Here is a 16,377-nt window from a genome sequence, read left to right on the forward strand (position 1 = left end):
TACAACAATTAAAAATTACCACCAAGTCATGAAAGATACAACGAAGTCATGATAATCACAATATAAAGACTCACAGGCATGCTAGACACCAACGTATAGATACTCATCACCATGCCTATACGTCGTACTCAACAATTACCATATAGCAAATAAGACTCAACTCCTAATCCCTCAAGCTAAGGTTAGACTAAACACTTACCTCGATGTCACGAACATAAATCACGATTCAACTATATCTTTACCCCTTGATTCCACCACAAATTCGCTCGTATCTAGTCACAAGTTACTTAATTACATCAATAAACGCTAAATGAATCAACCCTAATGCATGAAAAATGAGTATTCTAAAGTTTTACCCAAAAAGTTAAAAATCGCCCCCGGCCCACATGGTCAAAACCCGAGGTTCGAACCAAAACCCGATTACCCATTCCTCCACGAACCCAAATATATAATTTGTTTTGAAATCGAACCTCAAATCGAGGTTCAAATCCTCAATTTTTGAAAAACCTAGGTTCTACCCAAAACACCCCATGGAAACCATTGATTTTAAGTTGAAATCATGTTAAACGATGTTAATGATTGAAGGAAATGAGTTAAAATTAACTTACAATTGATTTGGAAGAAGAGTTATTCTTGGAAAATCGCCCAAAGGAGTTTGTGTTTTGAAAAGATGTGAAAATTGGGTTCAAAATCGTCTAAGTATAAAAGTTGCAGGTCTCAGATGTGGGAATTGCGAACACCCCGACCTCTGCTGGCTTGGGAATTGCGAAGGAAATCTCGCATTTGCAAACCCTTAGGAAATCTGGGCTTTTCGCATTTGCGAACAATAAGTCGCATTTGCGACCTCAAGCCTTCCCAGCATACGTCGCATTTGCGAAGGGGATCCTCGCATTTGCGAAACATAGCCCGCATTTGCAAGATAAGGCAGGCCTGGGCTAGTTTGCATTTGCAACCAATCCCTCACATTTGCGATATCGCATTTGCGAGGCAGACTTCACAAATGCGAAGCTTGCAGGCCGATTATACCAGCAAAATTTCTGCAATTCTTCTAAATCCAAAATGCACCCTGTGGCCTATCTAAAATTCACCCGAGCCCTCAGGGCTCCAAACCAAATATACACACAACTTCAAAAACATCCCACAAACTTATTCATGTACTCATATCACCAAAATAACATCACGAACATTGAATTAAACCTCAAAATCAATGAAATTTTTCAAAACTTCTTTAAACATCAAATTTTCATTTAAGGTCCGAATCACGCCAAATGGGTTCCGTTTCTTACCAAACTTTACCGAAAACACATATAAATCATATTGAACCTGTACCGGGCTCCAAAACCATAATAAGGGCCCGATACTACAGGTTTCACATAACATTTCACTTTCAAAACCTTTATATTTTTCAAAAAATAATTTCTTTCAAAAATTCATTTCTCGGGCTTGGGACCTCGGAATTCGATTCCGGGCATACGCCCAAGTCCCATATTTTTCTACATACCCTCCAGGACCGTCAAATCACGGGTTCGGGTCCGTTTACCCAAAACGCTGACCGAAATCAAATTAATTCATTTTATAGTCAAAATTTATCATTTTTCACAGACTTTTACATTTAGGCTTCCGGCTACGTGCCGGACTGCGCACATAGATTGAGGTGATGCTAAAAGAGAATTTTAAGGCCTCAGAACGTAGAATTTTATTTTTAAATAAGTGATGACCTTTTGGGTCGTCACACATTCAGGGAATGCAGGATCTTACTTGATAAAATGGCTTAAAACTCAGGATGGATGACAAGAGACTCTACAATCACTCTTGTAGTTCACTCAGTAGATTTAGACCCAAACAACTCCATGGAGGAGAATATGGCTACGATGATGACGCAATTGAGTATCCTAATCAAAAAGATTGATGAGTCAGGCCAGAAGCAGATGCACATAGTTGACATGACAAATGGAGGATTATGCATACCATGCATTAATTAGCCATGTGTGTGCTCGTGGAGTGGTGAAAGTGACAATCAGAACTATCAAGAGAATATGAACTATGTGGGCAACTATGGAGGCCAGAGATAAGGCGGTCAAACTTGGGGATAGTAGAATCAACAATATAGGCCACCACAGCAGTAGTACAACAACAATAATAATCTTGGAGCTGCACAACCTCAGGGTAAGGTTGTGCCTTATCAAAGTCAAAAAGGGCACAATCAGCAGAATCAACAACTAGCTTATCGACAACCTCAACAATAACAGATAGTGCGACAAGAGAATGGGTTGTTTGAAATTAAAGGAATGTTGCAACAACTCATTGGGTCCAGTGGGAAAATGGAAGAAAAGGTTCACCAGATGCAAGAAAAGGTAGTATCACACGATTCAACTATCAAGAGCATTGAGATTCAAATAGGGCAAATATCCATGGCCCGTAAAAATCGTCCTCGAGGAACATTACCTGGGAACACACATGTTAACCCGAAAGAACAGGGCCCGAAGCAGTTGATGGCTATTAGTCTGAGAAATGGTGGAGACCTTGATCTGGAGCAAGAAGTTGCTCGCGGAAGCCGAGCAACCTAGATACTTGTACTCGTACAAATTGAGTTAGATGAGTCAACAAAGCTAACAGAAGTAAGAATCCAACCAACCCAATAGGAAATAAACAAGGAAAAAGAGTTTGAAATGGGGGCTGAGGAAGTGCAAGAGAAGGCATTAGAAAAAGTACCCGAGCAGGATCAAACTCAAGTCACAGGAAAGAAGCGACCTCCAGCACCCTTCCCATAGAGATTGGCCAAATATCAGAAGGATGAGCAATATAAGAAATTCATGGAGATGTTGAAGCAAATCCAGGTGAACATTCCATTGATTGACGCCTATAGGGAGGTGACTGGTATACAAAAATGATGAAGGACTTGATGTCTCGCAAGATCGACTTTCAAAACTTGGCCACTATTACACTAACTCAGACATGTAGTGTTGCCGTGCCGAGACCCATAGCTGAGAAGTTATCCGGCCCAGGGAGTTTCACAATCCCATGCACACTAGGCAGCTATGCTTTTGCTAAAACATTGTGTGATTTGGGGGTGAGCATAAACTTGATGCCCTTGGCTATCTATTAAAGGTTAGACATTGGAAGATCAAGACCCACGGATAACTAGGGATTCTAGTTCATTTTACACTCCTTTTTACTTGAGTTTTGATTAAAAATGTATACAAAATAGTCTCAAAGGCTTACATGTTGTACTTGTTTGTAAGGTTTGGTCAAAAAGGTGACAAATAGTCAAAACCAGCTTAAAAAAGAGTGAAACATGCACAAGTACCAAGAACAAGTCAAAGCACAACTACAACAAGCCCACCACGGCCGCAAGCCATTTAGTGCGGTCCGTAGTTAGGAGATTCAGAGAGGTGCACTTTTGGAGCCTAAGGCAATGTAGACTGCAAAGGAGTTCGTGTGGTCGCAATGGCCTCTTTGCGGCCACAACCCATTTTGTGCGGTCCGCAAAAAGATGGGGGTTCAAAGAGTTGGGAGTTTGGAGATTAAGGCCAATGCGATCCGCGGTCCTTTTGTGTGGATTGCAGTTGAAGCCACCGCTGCCGCGATGCATTTTATGCGGCCCGCGGTGGCCAGATTTAGAGAATGATTAATTAAGCCAAGAAGCCTCATTGCGGTCCGTAGTGCATTTTGTGCGGACTGCAGTACCTCGTTAGGGGTATTTTTTTCCAGAAAATTTGGCCTAGTATAAATACTTTCTTTTCACATTTTTAGGGTATCTTTTATAATTTGCAAGAGACCAGAGCATGTGAACGGCTGTATTAGTCTATTTTGAGTAATTTGTAGCTAGATTAACACTAAATATTCTTTATCTTAGTTTGTAATTACATCATATGGGTTATTCTTCATCTATTTATCTGTTTTCTTCCATTATTATGAGTAGCTAGACCCATTAGCTAGGGTTGTGGCTCAATCCTAGTGTAGGTATTTGATGGGTCTTTTGATTCAAGGCTTAGATGTTTATGGGTAGTTGATATTTGGACTGATTTGTGTTTTCCATGTTGAATTAGTGATTGCAAACACTAATTTGTGCCTATTTGACTCGGGTTCTTCTTGAGAAAGAGAGCTTGAGTCTAGGAAAATCAGTCCAACAAGGAATTGGGGTGTAATCAAGAGATTTATAGCCCCAATTAAAGGGTTAAAACTAGAGATAGTAATACCCGACTTGAGCCTATATTGCTTGCACAATTTAGACACCCAATTGGTCTTGAGAAAGTCAATTAGGGCAAAGTCACACAAGCTACCAAGAGGTATAGAGTGAGTAATTCCGTGCATTGGTTATATCACAATCCCCAACATAACGTCTCTGCCTTAGGCTTTAGATCCCGTCAAGTATTCACCTAGGAGAAAGTCACTTCCCTAGTGCCTCTTTAACTATTTAGAAAACCATAGAAGCAATCATTCTTAGTTTAATTTAGCATACTATTAGCATAAATATTAGAAGAAATAACCAACCAAAAGATGATTGGAAGAATAATTAAGAGCACTACCCATTTCTAGTTTAGATAGGAATCTAATTCTCTCTTCTAGCTCCCTGTGGATTCGATCCCGACCATCTCGATAAAAGCTACTTCGACTGCTCTCGCCACTTTATAGTGGTGTAGGTTGGCACCGATCACATTTTGGCACCGTTGCAGGGGAGTTAAAGGTTTTGGCTATCTATCTAAATAGTTTTGTGTATTGTTCTTATTTCCTTCTGTGTTACTAATTTTTGTGTGTTGCAAATTCAGGTACCAAATGGCAGCACAATGCACCTCTTGGAGATCTTCCACCGGGGGAGGAGGTAGATGACAATATTGATAACGAGGTTCCTATTGTACCTCAAGGACAAAGGAGAGGCCACCAGGCCAATGATAATGTTCCAGGCCCTCCCTCGGCACCTCGAAGAGTGGCTCCTCGAGTGCTTCCCAACTAAGGATATGCTAGTGCAATTGTCCCACCTCGGATCCGGGCGGTCAATTTTCAAATTACAAATGTGATGCTGACATTGTTGGAGCAGCGAGGGTATTTCACGGGTGCTCCAAATCAGAATACTTAGAAACATCTCATATTTCGTGGATACCTGTTGGGGGAGAAAGCAAACTAATATTTCAGAGGATGCACTTCGGTTGAGATTATTCTCTTTCTCACTTATAGGAAAGGCATTGGATTGGCTTGAATGACTTCCCAACCATTCCATCACTACTTGGGATGAGTTGGCAGATAAATTCATTGCAAAGTTTTTCTCACCGGGGCACATGGCAATATTGATGGATGAGATCTTAGTTTTCAAGCAGGAGCCCACCGAACCATTACATGAGATATGAGAGAGATACAAAACCATGGTAAAGGAATGTCCCAACAATGATATGACTGAGGCAATGATACAACAGACATTCTACCGGGGCATTAACACAAAAAATCAATGCATAATGAACCAACTTGCTAGGGGTAATTTCATGAATTTGTCTTATGATGAGGCTTGTGACATTCTTGATGAGATAGTCGACACGTCCTCCGCTTGGCAAAGTAGAGCCAATGTGCCATAGGGTGACCCCACAGTCATCCTCTTGCACAAAGAGCTCCATGATCATGGGTAGGCAATAGCAGAGCTAACAATAACAATGAACCAGCTAGCAAAGGCATATTTACAGCAAGTTCAAAATCCATGCCAAGTGAATGCTATGGAAGGTGTCAACATGCTAGTGAACAAAAGAATACAAAGAGGTCAACAGAACCAAGAGAGTTCAAATCAATATGACAATGATAGTGGTTGATTCCAAGATGATGGTTATGATGGGCAGAATGAAGAAGTGTAATATGTGAACAATTATCAGGGCCAAAGGGGAAATTCTTCCAACCAACAACAACGGAGACCCCAAGGCAATTGGGATAATCAACAACAACATGGGAATAGTAATTGGGGGAACAACAACCAAAATTCCAACTAGGGCAATCAGAACAATCAAGGTAATTGGAATGGCAACAACAACAACTGGGGTAGTAACAACAATCAGGGTGGTTGGAACAATGGCAACCAAGGAAATCGGGGGCAAGGCTTTCAAAGGCCCCCAATGTATTAACAACCGAACAATCCATCCCCATTTCCATCCCAAGGACCTAGTTCTTCCAATAATGAAATGGGGAGAATTGAAATGATGTTTGAACAGATGATGAAAAGAATGCAGACTCTGATGCTCAATTGGCTTCCCACAATACTTCAATCAGAAACTTGGAGGTTCAATTAGGCCAAACCTCACAATCCTTGAATACTCTCCCTAAAGGGGCTCTACCAAGTGATACAGTAACTACAAGAAGTGGACGAGGCGGTGATGTGAATGCCTCCAACCAAAATGAGATTTTGAGTGATAAAGTTGAGTTGCGAGAAGATGAGATATCTTTGGTAGTTGAAAATGTGATTGATGAGAACGTGAATGAGGAAGTGAGGATTGATATTTAAGATGCCGAGGTAGAGACTCAGAATGACGTGAACCAATCTAGGGAACACGTAATAGACATGCTGGAAACGGTTATGCCTAAAGCCAAGACTCCTTTTCCAAGGCCACCTCCACCTTATCCTCAAAGGCTGGCGAAGCAGAAAAATGAGAATCGGTTTAAGAAGTTTATTGACATGATGAAGAGCTTATCCATTAATGTGCCTTTGGTGGAGGCTCTAGAGCATATGCCGGGTTATGCTAAATTCATGAAGGACTTGGTGACAAAGATAAGATCCATGGATTGTAACTATCAAGATGACCCACTAAGTTAGTGCAATAGTGCACTCAATGGCCCCGAAGCTAGAAGATCCCGGTGCTTTCACCATTCCTCGCACCATTGGGAGTGCGGACTTTGCAAAAGCTTTATGTGATTTGGGGGCATGTATCAACTTGATGCCTTACTCAATTTTCAAGACTTTGGGTATTGGGAAACCGAGGCCGGGTTCCATGAGATTCCAAATGGCAGATAGAACTATGAAGAGGCCATTGGGTATTATTGATGGTGTTCTTGTCCGGGTGGACAAATTGATCTTGCCAGCTGATTTTTTGATCTTGGATTGTGAGGTAGATTATGAGGTTCCAATCATATTGGGAAGACCTTTCCTCGCTATTAGGAAGGCCTTAGCTGATATGGAAGCAGGGGAACTCACCTTTCGGGTGGGTGATGAGAAAGTGGTCTTTCATGTATGCAAGTCAATGAAGTAGCCCAACAGTTCTGAAGTGTGCTCTTTTGTGGACCTTGTCACGACAGTGATAGTTGATGATACTAGTGCAATGATCAATGTGGAGGACCCTCTAGAGGCAGTGTTGTTGAATCTTGATTTAAATGAGGATGAAGGCCGAGTGGAGTGTGTGAATGCTTTGCATGGAATGGGCTCTTACTCTTATGATCCTAAGAAACTCTCTTTGGATCTCGAGAATAGGAAGACTCCGCCAACAAAACCTTCAATCGAGGAACCTCCGATATTGGAGTTGAAGTTGTTGCCTCCACACCTCAGGTATGAATTCTTAGGCCTTAGTTCAACTTTGCCAGTTATTCTTTCCTCTTGTCTTACTAACATGTAGGTTGATGCCACATTGGCAGTGCTTCAAAAGTAGAAGAAGGCAATCAGATGTGCCTTAGCTGATATGCGGGGGATAAGCCCCGCATTCTATATGCACAAGATTATTCTGGAAGATGATGCAAAGCCCTCGTTGGAACATCAAAGGAGGTTGAACGAGGCAATTCAAGAAGTTGTGAAAAAGGAGGTGATCAAGTGGTTGGATGCCGGGGTTGTGTACCCCATCTTTGATAGCTCTTGGACTTTGCCGGTGCAATGTGTGCCAAAGAAGGGTGGTATGACTGTGGTTACAAATTCGCAAAATGAGTTGATTCCAACAAGGACTGTCGCCGGGTGGAGGGTGTGCATGGACTACCGCAAGTTGAATAAAGTGACCCGCAAGGATCACTTTCCATTGCCTTTTTTGGATCAGATATTAGAAAAACTTGCTAGGCGTGCCTTCTACTATTTCTTGGATGGGTATTCTGGGTACAACCAAATTTTGATTTCTCCGGAAGATCAGGAGAAGACCACCTTCACTTGTCCATATGGCAACTTTGCCTTTTCTAGAATGCCTTTTGGGTTGTGTAATGCACCGGCTACATTCCAGCGGTGTATGATGACCATTTTCACCAATATGGTGGAAGATATTTTGGAGGTGTTCATGGACGACTTTAGTGTTGTGGGTGACTCGTTTGATGAATGTTTGAAGAATCTTGATAGAGTGTTGGCCCGTTGTAAAGAAACCAATCTTGTTCTTAATTGGGAGAAATACCACTTCATGGTTGAGTAGGGCATAGTTCTTGGGCATAAAATTTCAAAGCATGGTATAGAGGTGGACAAAGCAAAAATTGATGTGATTTCAAGGCTCCCTCCCCCTACTTCTGTCAAGGGAGTTAGAAGTTTTCTTAGGCATACGGGCTTCTACCGGAGATTTATCAAAGACTTTTCAAAGGTAGTGAATCTCTTATGCAAGTTATTGGAAAAAGATGCCAAGTTCGTGTTCGATGAGAGATGTATGCAAGCCTTTGAACTTCTCAAGCACAAGTTGACCACCACTCCTATTATTACTGCCCCAATTGGAGCTTGCCTTTTGAGCTCATGTGTGACGCGAGTGATGTTGTGGTTGGGGTGATCTTGGATCAAAGAGTGAACAAAATGTTTCATCCAGTGTATTATGCGAGTAAGATAATGAATGATGCTCAAGTGAACTACACGGTGACTGAGAAAGAGATTTTGGCTATTGTGTTCGCAATGACGAAATTTTAGCCATATCTCATGGGTGCCAAGGTTATAGTTCATACCGATCATGTCGCACTCCGGTACTTGATGATGAAGAAGGATTCCAAAGCTATACTAATGCGATGGGTCTTGTTACTTCAAGAGTTTGATTTGGAGATTGTGGATCGGAAGGGTAGTGAAAACCAAGTGGCGAACCACTTATCCGGCTTGGAGGAGGAGGGGAGGCCTCGTGATGGCCTAGAGATCAATGATTCATTTCCTGATGAGAAACTCCTTTCGGTGTCGGTGAATGGTATGCCCTGGTTTGCGGATGTTGCTAATTTCCTTGTGATTGGTATAATCCCGTGTGAGCTCTCTTCTAACCAAATGAAGAAGCTCAAATGGGATAGTTTGGAGTTCTATTGGGATGAGCCGTACTTGTTCAAGATCTGCACGGATGGTGTGATCCGAAGTTGTGTCCTGGAGGAGGAGCAATTGAGTATCTTAGAGACTTGTCATTCCTCTCCCTATGGTGGTCATCATGGAGGGGCGAGAACGGCTTCAAAAGTTCTTAGTTGTGGGTTTTATTGGCCAACTTTGTACAAAGATGCAAGTGAACTTGTGAAGAGATGCGACGAATGTCAAAGAGCGGGTGGAATTTCGAAGAAAGATGAGATGCCTCTCAATACCATTCTTGAAGTTGATATTTTTGTTGTATGGGGCATTGATTTTATGGGCCGTTTGTTAGCTCGTGTGGGAAGACATACATTCTTGTGGCGGTTGACTTTGTTTCAAAGTGGGTTGAAGCCATGGCTTCACCCAACAATGAGGCCCGGAGTGTTGTTGCGTTTCTCAAGTTTTACTAGGTTTGGAACTCCTCGTGCAATCATAAGTGATGGGGGTCTCATTTTTGTAATAGAGCTTTTGACACTTTGCTTGCAAAGTATGGTGTCAATCACAAAGTTTCTACTCCTTATCATCCTCAGGCGAGTGGCCAAGTTGAGGTCTCAAACAAGGAAATCAAGAGTATATTGTCAAAGACGGTCAATGCAAATAGGACCAATTGGTCAAAGAAGTTGGATGATGCTCTATGGGCTTATAGGACTGCTTACAAGACTCCGATTGGTATGTCTCCGTATTAGTTGATGTTTGGGAAAGCTTGCCATCTACCGGTTGAGTTAGATCACAAGGCCATGTGGGCTTTGAGGGAGCTAAATCTTGAATGGGATGTAGCAGCAAATCTTCGTGTGGAGCACGTAAATGAACTTGGTGAATTCCGATTTCATGCCTACTCCAGTTCGTCCTTGTATAAGGACAAGATGAAGTACATTCATGATAAGTATGATCATGGAAGGGAGTTCAAAGTGGGTGATTTGGTTCTCTTGTTCAATTCTCGGTTATGTCTGTTTCCGAGAAAGCTTAAGTCGAAATGGAGTGGACCTTTTGAAGTGGTGTTTGTGACTCCATTTGGTGCACCTGACTTGAAGAACAAAAATGGGGAGGTTTTCAGAGTTATTGGGCACAGGGTCAAGCACTACCTGGGCAAAATTGATGACAACCACATGGTGGCACTGCTCCATCTAAAGTGATTTGATGGTAACCTGCGTCATGTCGTGACGTTAAATCAGGCGCTTCTTGGGAGACAACCCATGTGTCTTTCTTTTTGTTTTTCTTTGATTTTCTTTTTAGTGTAGGATTTGTCTTTAGACTAACTGGTTGTGAGATATGTGTAGGATTATTTTGATGCAGTGCAGGACCAAGTTGAAAAAAAAATGTACACTCTCTGAAGTTTGTTGTGCGGCCACAAAGGCCTTAGTGTGGGGGAAACATTTCAATGCGTCTGTAGAAGTTGATTGTAAAGATTGGGGTTCTCTGAAGTTTTCCACCGTAGCTACAACACATTTTGTGCGGTCCGCGGTGGACCACTACGCCGCAGAGCATTTCTTGCAGTCCGCAGTGGATGTCTCCCCAGTGCTTCTGACTTGTGAGTACCACGGACCGCGGTTCCATTTTGTGCGGTCCGCAGTGGGTAGGTAAAGTGGGCCCCAGGTCCTTTTTCTATAAATAGGACCTGAGGCCTTCATTTAAAACCTTTCGATCCTTTGTTCTCAATAGTAAAAAAAATACTGTTCATCCAAGCCCTAACTGCACGAATTCAATCAGTCACTCTCATTCATCTGTGTTGTATCCTGTTACCGGTATTTTTAATCTTCCCTTAGTCTTTAATTGTGTTTATTTTCTTTTAGTTGATTAGTTATACGTCTTCTTCTTCCCTTTCTCTTTAAATTTTTAGCATAGGGTTACATAATATGCTTAGATTAGGATTAATTAGTTAAATACAATGATTAATTACCTAATGGGTTCATAATATGTGCATTTAGGCTTATAATGAGCAAAACCTAAAACCATAGGTTGGTATTGCTGTTTATGGTGTCACACCTCCTTTTTACGCGCCCGGGGCGCAAGGGAGTTTTTTCCAATTAAAGGACAATCGAAACGGGATTTGTTTATTTATTTCAGAGTCGCCACTTGGGAGATTTAGGGTGTCCCAAGTCACCAATTTTAATCCCGAATCGAGGAAAATAATGACTCTATATTACAGTCTACGTACCAGAAATCCGGATAAGGAATTCTGTTAACCCGGGAGAAGGTGTTAGGCATTCCCGAGTTCCGTGGTTCTAGCACGGTCGCTCATCTGTTATATTCGGCTTGATTATCTGATTTTATACAAGTGTAAACTTATGTGCAAAATTTAACTTTTAACCGTTTTTATCATTTTACTGTTTTTATCAAGAATTGCAACGTTGTGAAAACATATCTCGAACCACGTTACATCAATGCACCCATGGTTGTTGACATATTTCGACTCGGTTGAGATTTGGATTTGGGTCACATAAATGTGCACCCAAATTAAGGAGAATAAATTATTAAGACGTGCCTAAAGCAACTAGCGTGTTGTTGTTTTGGGTAAGGCCGAAAAATTCGCTAAATGGCCTGTCCCGAATTCTAAGTGTTTTAATGTATATACAGTTAGAGGGCCCCGCAGCTGTGTATATTTTTATTTGACGAGGCTCGTCTCGTTCTACTTTTAAAAGGAATTCACGACGTCATGGATATGCCTCTCGGATCACGTCACAATCAATGTACCCGTGATTAGAAATACATTTCGAATCCGTCGAGATTTGGATTTGGGTCACATAAATGTGCACCCGAGTTTAAGAAGGTAAGGTTTATTAAAGCGTATCCTAAAGAGACTAACGTGTTGTTATTTTAGGAGGGTTGTGAGATTTGCTAAGCAACCCGTCCTGGAAACTAAATGCTTCAATAATATACATTTAACAAGGGCCCCGCATCTGCGCGTTTTGTTTGTTTTCATCGAGGCTCATCTCGTTCTTATTTTTAAAAAGGATATCCTATAGCAACTATGTTTCTTGTCGTGTTTGTCTCTCTTAATCGAAAGCAGTAGATAGTCCTAATTAATTAATGCTTGCAAGTTATTTATAACAGAATTCGGAAATGCTTTAAAATCAGGGATGAGGCTGCGTGCACAGTCAGTCGAATAAATAATCATGGGCCCAAATCCAACCCATGCGTGATGGGCCAAACCCGGGCCACTGCTTGCTCGAAGCAGGCCTGCTTGGCCTGTTTTGACCTGAACTCGACCTTCACGGGGTTTATATTACAAATTTTATGTTCTTTGTCTTAACAGGTAGTTTATTTGTTATATGAGACCATTAATCAGAAAAGGAAGAACTTAACCCCCTTGTGTACAGTTTTCATGTTTGGCATACGTTACAGCATATATGGCAAAGTAAACTAAATCTGAGATGCAAACTACTTCATTGAGACCACTTTTATCTAACAGCATACATATACAATTATCATTCGATATCCTACATTGACATCAACTAGGCTTGCAAGCTAACTTCAATATCCCAAAATATGAGCTATTAGACATTACATGACGTTCAACACAACAGTACATATATATAAACAACATCTGCAGATCTTCTCTTTTATACTCATTGCTCAAACTTTCGAGTTACATTAGTAGTGTAATTGTGTACCTGGTATAGAGGACAAAGAAAAAGGAATGATCAGCTGGGCAGTATGCAGTAAACACAGCAACAACAGGTACACAGCAACAGCACAACAACAAACCAACAACCAAATGTTTTCCACAATCCACGAACAACCAACAATAATTCCCAGAACAAAAGAAACCAGCAAATAGTCGAATGCCAAACCAGTAATTCCAGACGAAGAGTAATGAAACACCAGAAGTAAAAGAGTGTTCAATGCAGCAAATACCAACAGTTCAGCAACCAACACACAGCTCAGTCAATGCAGACGACAGAACTTGGCCAAGGCAGCTTGACCAATATGAATTCTTATTCAACCTTCAGATGGTGTTTGGTTACAATCTATTTGGAAACTAACTTATGTTTTTCAGCTTTCTTTAAACTCAGTAAACCTTTCTTTAGACCAAAAGTTTCAGCTTTAAGACTAAAAATTCCAGCCTTTTCTCTCTTTTTTCTGAAGACTAAAAGTCCAGCCTTTTCTCTCTTTTTTCTGAAGACTAAAAGTCCAGCCCCTTTTAAGTTCTCAAATGGCCTATTTATAGGCCAAATGAACCAGTGCAGCTGAGCTGCCTGCCCTGCCAATTGGCAGAATACCCATACCCTTTAAGCCCATGCCTAAGCATCTTTGGTGCCAGCCCCTTTGTTCCCCACGCCTGGTCTTTTGTTTAATCAAAAGTTATGGGCATCGTTTTATTATTCATTTCAAGCCCCATACTCTTATGTCTTGCTCCCCATTGGTATTAGTTTAATCCTAAATTAGTACCCTACTTGTCAGCTCATTTAAACTAATCTCTCTGCCCTTTTTAACACCCCAGAATACCCCTGCTTAACCTTGATTATTACTGCCCTGCCTATTGCAGCCTCAGGGCATTTTTGAACTGATGAAAGTTCAGATTTAAGACTGCCTGGACTGAACCTTTTCAGTCATTTTTACAATGCAAACCAACCATTTTAAACAATGCTGGGGCATTCAGTTAGTGGCAACTTTCAATTAGTCATGCGACATTATTAGCTCGTTCGACTCATTAGTTATAGAAACTAATCAACGACTCATCAGGGACCTAAAGGGCATCAGACAATTTTGTGTTCAATTACTGGGAACCTATATAAGTTTATTCATGCGACGACTATACTAATCGGACATGCTTATCATAGGATACATTTAAATCATACCCAGAACACAATCGACCAAATAAAAGGTCTTTACAGAGAAGAAAGAAATTAAGAAACTATCAGGAAATAACAAACAATTACCACAAAGCATGCTAATGACTTAATCAGAACCAAACAAAGAGAAAAGGAAACTTACCGAAAAAGTTTGAAATCAAAACGGACCCAAATCTGACTCGACATCGAACTCTTGAGGCCGAACAAACTTTAATCAGGGTGTTCTCACATGAGAACACCTTGATTAAGGTCTATTAGACCTCAAACCCTTGTCAAGACCGGCCGGATTCCAAGGCTATTAGTGTTCTAGGTTTTGGATCTCCAGATTTGATTTTTAGGGAGTTGTGGGTAAATTCGGACCAAACCAAGCTTGGTTTGGTCACGAGGAAGGTCAGGGGGGGTGTCTGGTATGAAGATGGGGTAACTTGGCATAGGTCCGGGTTCGACTCAAATCTTCAAATGAAGATTCGAGACGAACGAAAGTGATTCGAGGCAAATGGATAGTAGATCCATGTTCAGGAGAGTGAGGGGGTCTTAGGGTGTTCAGGAGGTGGTCACCGGCGTTCGTGCCGCCGGCTTTAATGGCGAAGGAGACTAGGGCGGCTGCTAGGGTTCGGGGGGTTTCAGGTTTGGGTTTGGGGACGATGAAGGGTGGGGTTGGTATAGGGGGTGCGGGGTATGATAGGAGGCTTATATACGGGGAGGCTGATTGGATCTGAGCCGTTAGATCAGATGATCTCAACGGCTTAGATCTGATACTGAGAAATGAGACGGGGTCGTTTGGTAGTTAAACGGGGTCGTTTGGTTTAAGTGGGGGGTTGGGTCAGACTGGTTATTGGGTCGGGTTTGAAAACGGGTCATTGAAAGGGGTCCTGAGCCATTGGATTGGCCTGGACGGATGGCTCAGATCGAACGCCCTTATACGGCGTCGTTTGAATTGCTGCTTGGGCAGCCGGTTTTGGACTGGACTCGAGTGTCTGTTTGGGCCTGCTTTGTTTTATTTCTTTGGGCCCAAACCGATTTTCCTTCACTCTTTTGCTTTCTTTTTTTTTCTTTTAAACAAAAAAAAATGAAATAAAATAGTGAAATTAAAATCAACCACACTGTAACATTTTCACATAGTTATCACAAAAAATATTTAAGTAAGTTAAATCACAACCTAGACCGAACGATGCACATATATATATTTCGAATTTTCTTTTAATGACACACATATTTTTTGTATTTTGTTTGATAATGATTAAATGCAAAATGGACAGACCCACAAATGACTAGCAATACATGTCATGAAGAATTTGTATCGCGGGGTCATTTGTCACTATTTTTATTTTTGTTTTCCTTTTGGAGTGATTGCTCGTAAAGCAAAAATCACGTGCTTACATATGGCTGATCGCGGTCTGCGGTGGATTTATTGCAGTCTGCGGTGCTTTTTCGCAGTCCACAATGCCATTTTGTGCGGACCGCGATCGTGAAACTTCAGAAAGTCACAAAATTGAGGACCGCAGCCGCAGTGGATTTTGTGCGGTCCGCGGTGCCTTAATGCGGGCTGCAAATAGAGCTACTTCCCATTCGGGAAGTGAGTATGTTCCCTCCCGGAAGGCATCCGACTCCGAGTCAGTGCCGGAGTATGTTCTTGACTGGCCAGAAAGGCGAAGATTGAGAGATACACCTCCGGGCACTCCTACTACGCAAGCTTCGGTGGCAATTTCTTCTGAGTCGTCTGAGGGCTCAGTTGAGAGCGGTGATAATGTTTCTTCTACCTCACCTACAACTTCAACACCCGGTAAGGACCCCATAGAAGAAGAAGAAGGAGGGGGTGAGCCCCAAGTAGGAGGGGTGGTTAGAACCAGAAAACTGGAAGCTTGGCAAGATAGATTTGTTAGTGAATTGGCATACCACAAGTTCAGAGAATGGTGGTCCGAGAGAAAGTTAATACTCTAACGGAGATTCATAGACAAGGACCTTCTACCTCATAACCCAAATGTGCAAAGGCAATTCAGAGAGAGGCCGGGCTGGGATTATTTCATAGGCAATGCTGAGGATGTAAATGAGCACTTGGTGAAGGAGTTTTAGACTAATGTTGCCCACATCAAAAAGGGCACTACAATGACTAAGGTGCGAAATTTGAAAGTAAAGTTTGATGGAAAAACAATCAATGACTACCTGGGCTTCCCGGAGGAGGATGAGACTTTATACCTAGAAAAGGTAGCATTGGGGGAGGATGCACGTCTGTGGGTAGCAAAGTACTTGGCAATCCCAGGTACCAACCCAGCATGGTTGACAACGGGAATAAAATTTTTGAGGAGAACCCTGAACTTTGAGGCCAAAGGGTGGGAGACATTTTTTTCCAGC

Source organism: Nicotiana tabacum, chromosome 3, assembly GCF_000715075.1.
Source record: "Nicotiana tabacum cultivar K326 chromosome 3, ASM71507v2, whole genome shotgun sequence".
Lineage (NCBI taxonomy): Eukaryota > Viridiplantae > Streptophyta > Magnoliopsida > Solanales > Solanaceae > Nicotiana > Nicotiana tabacum.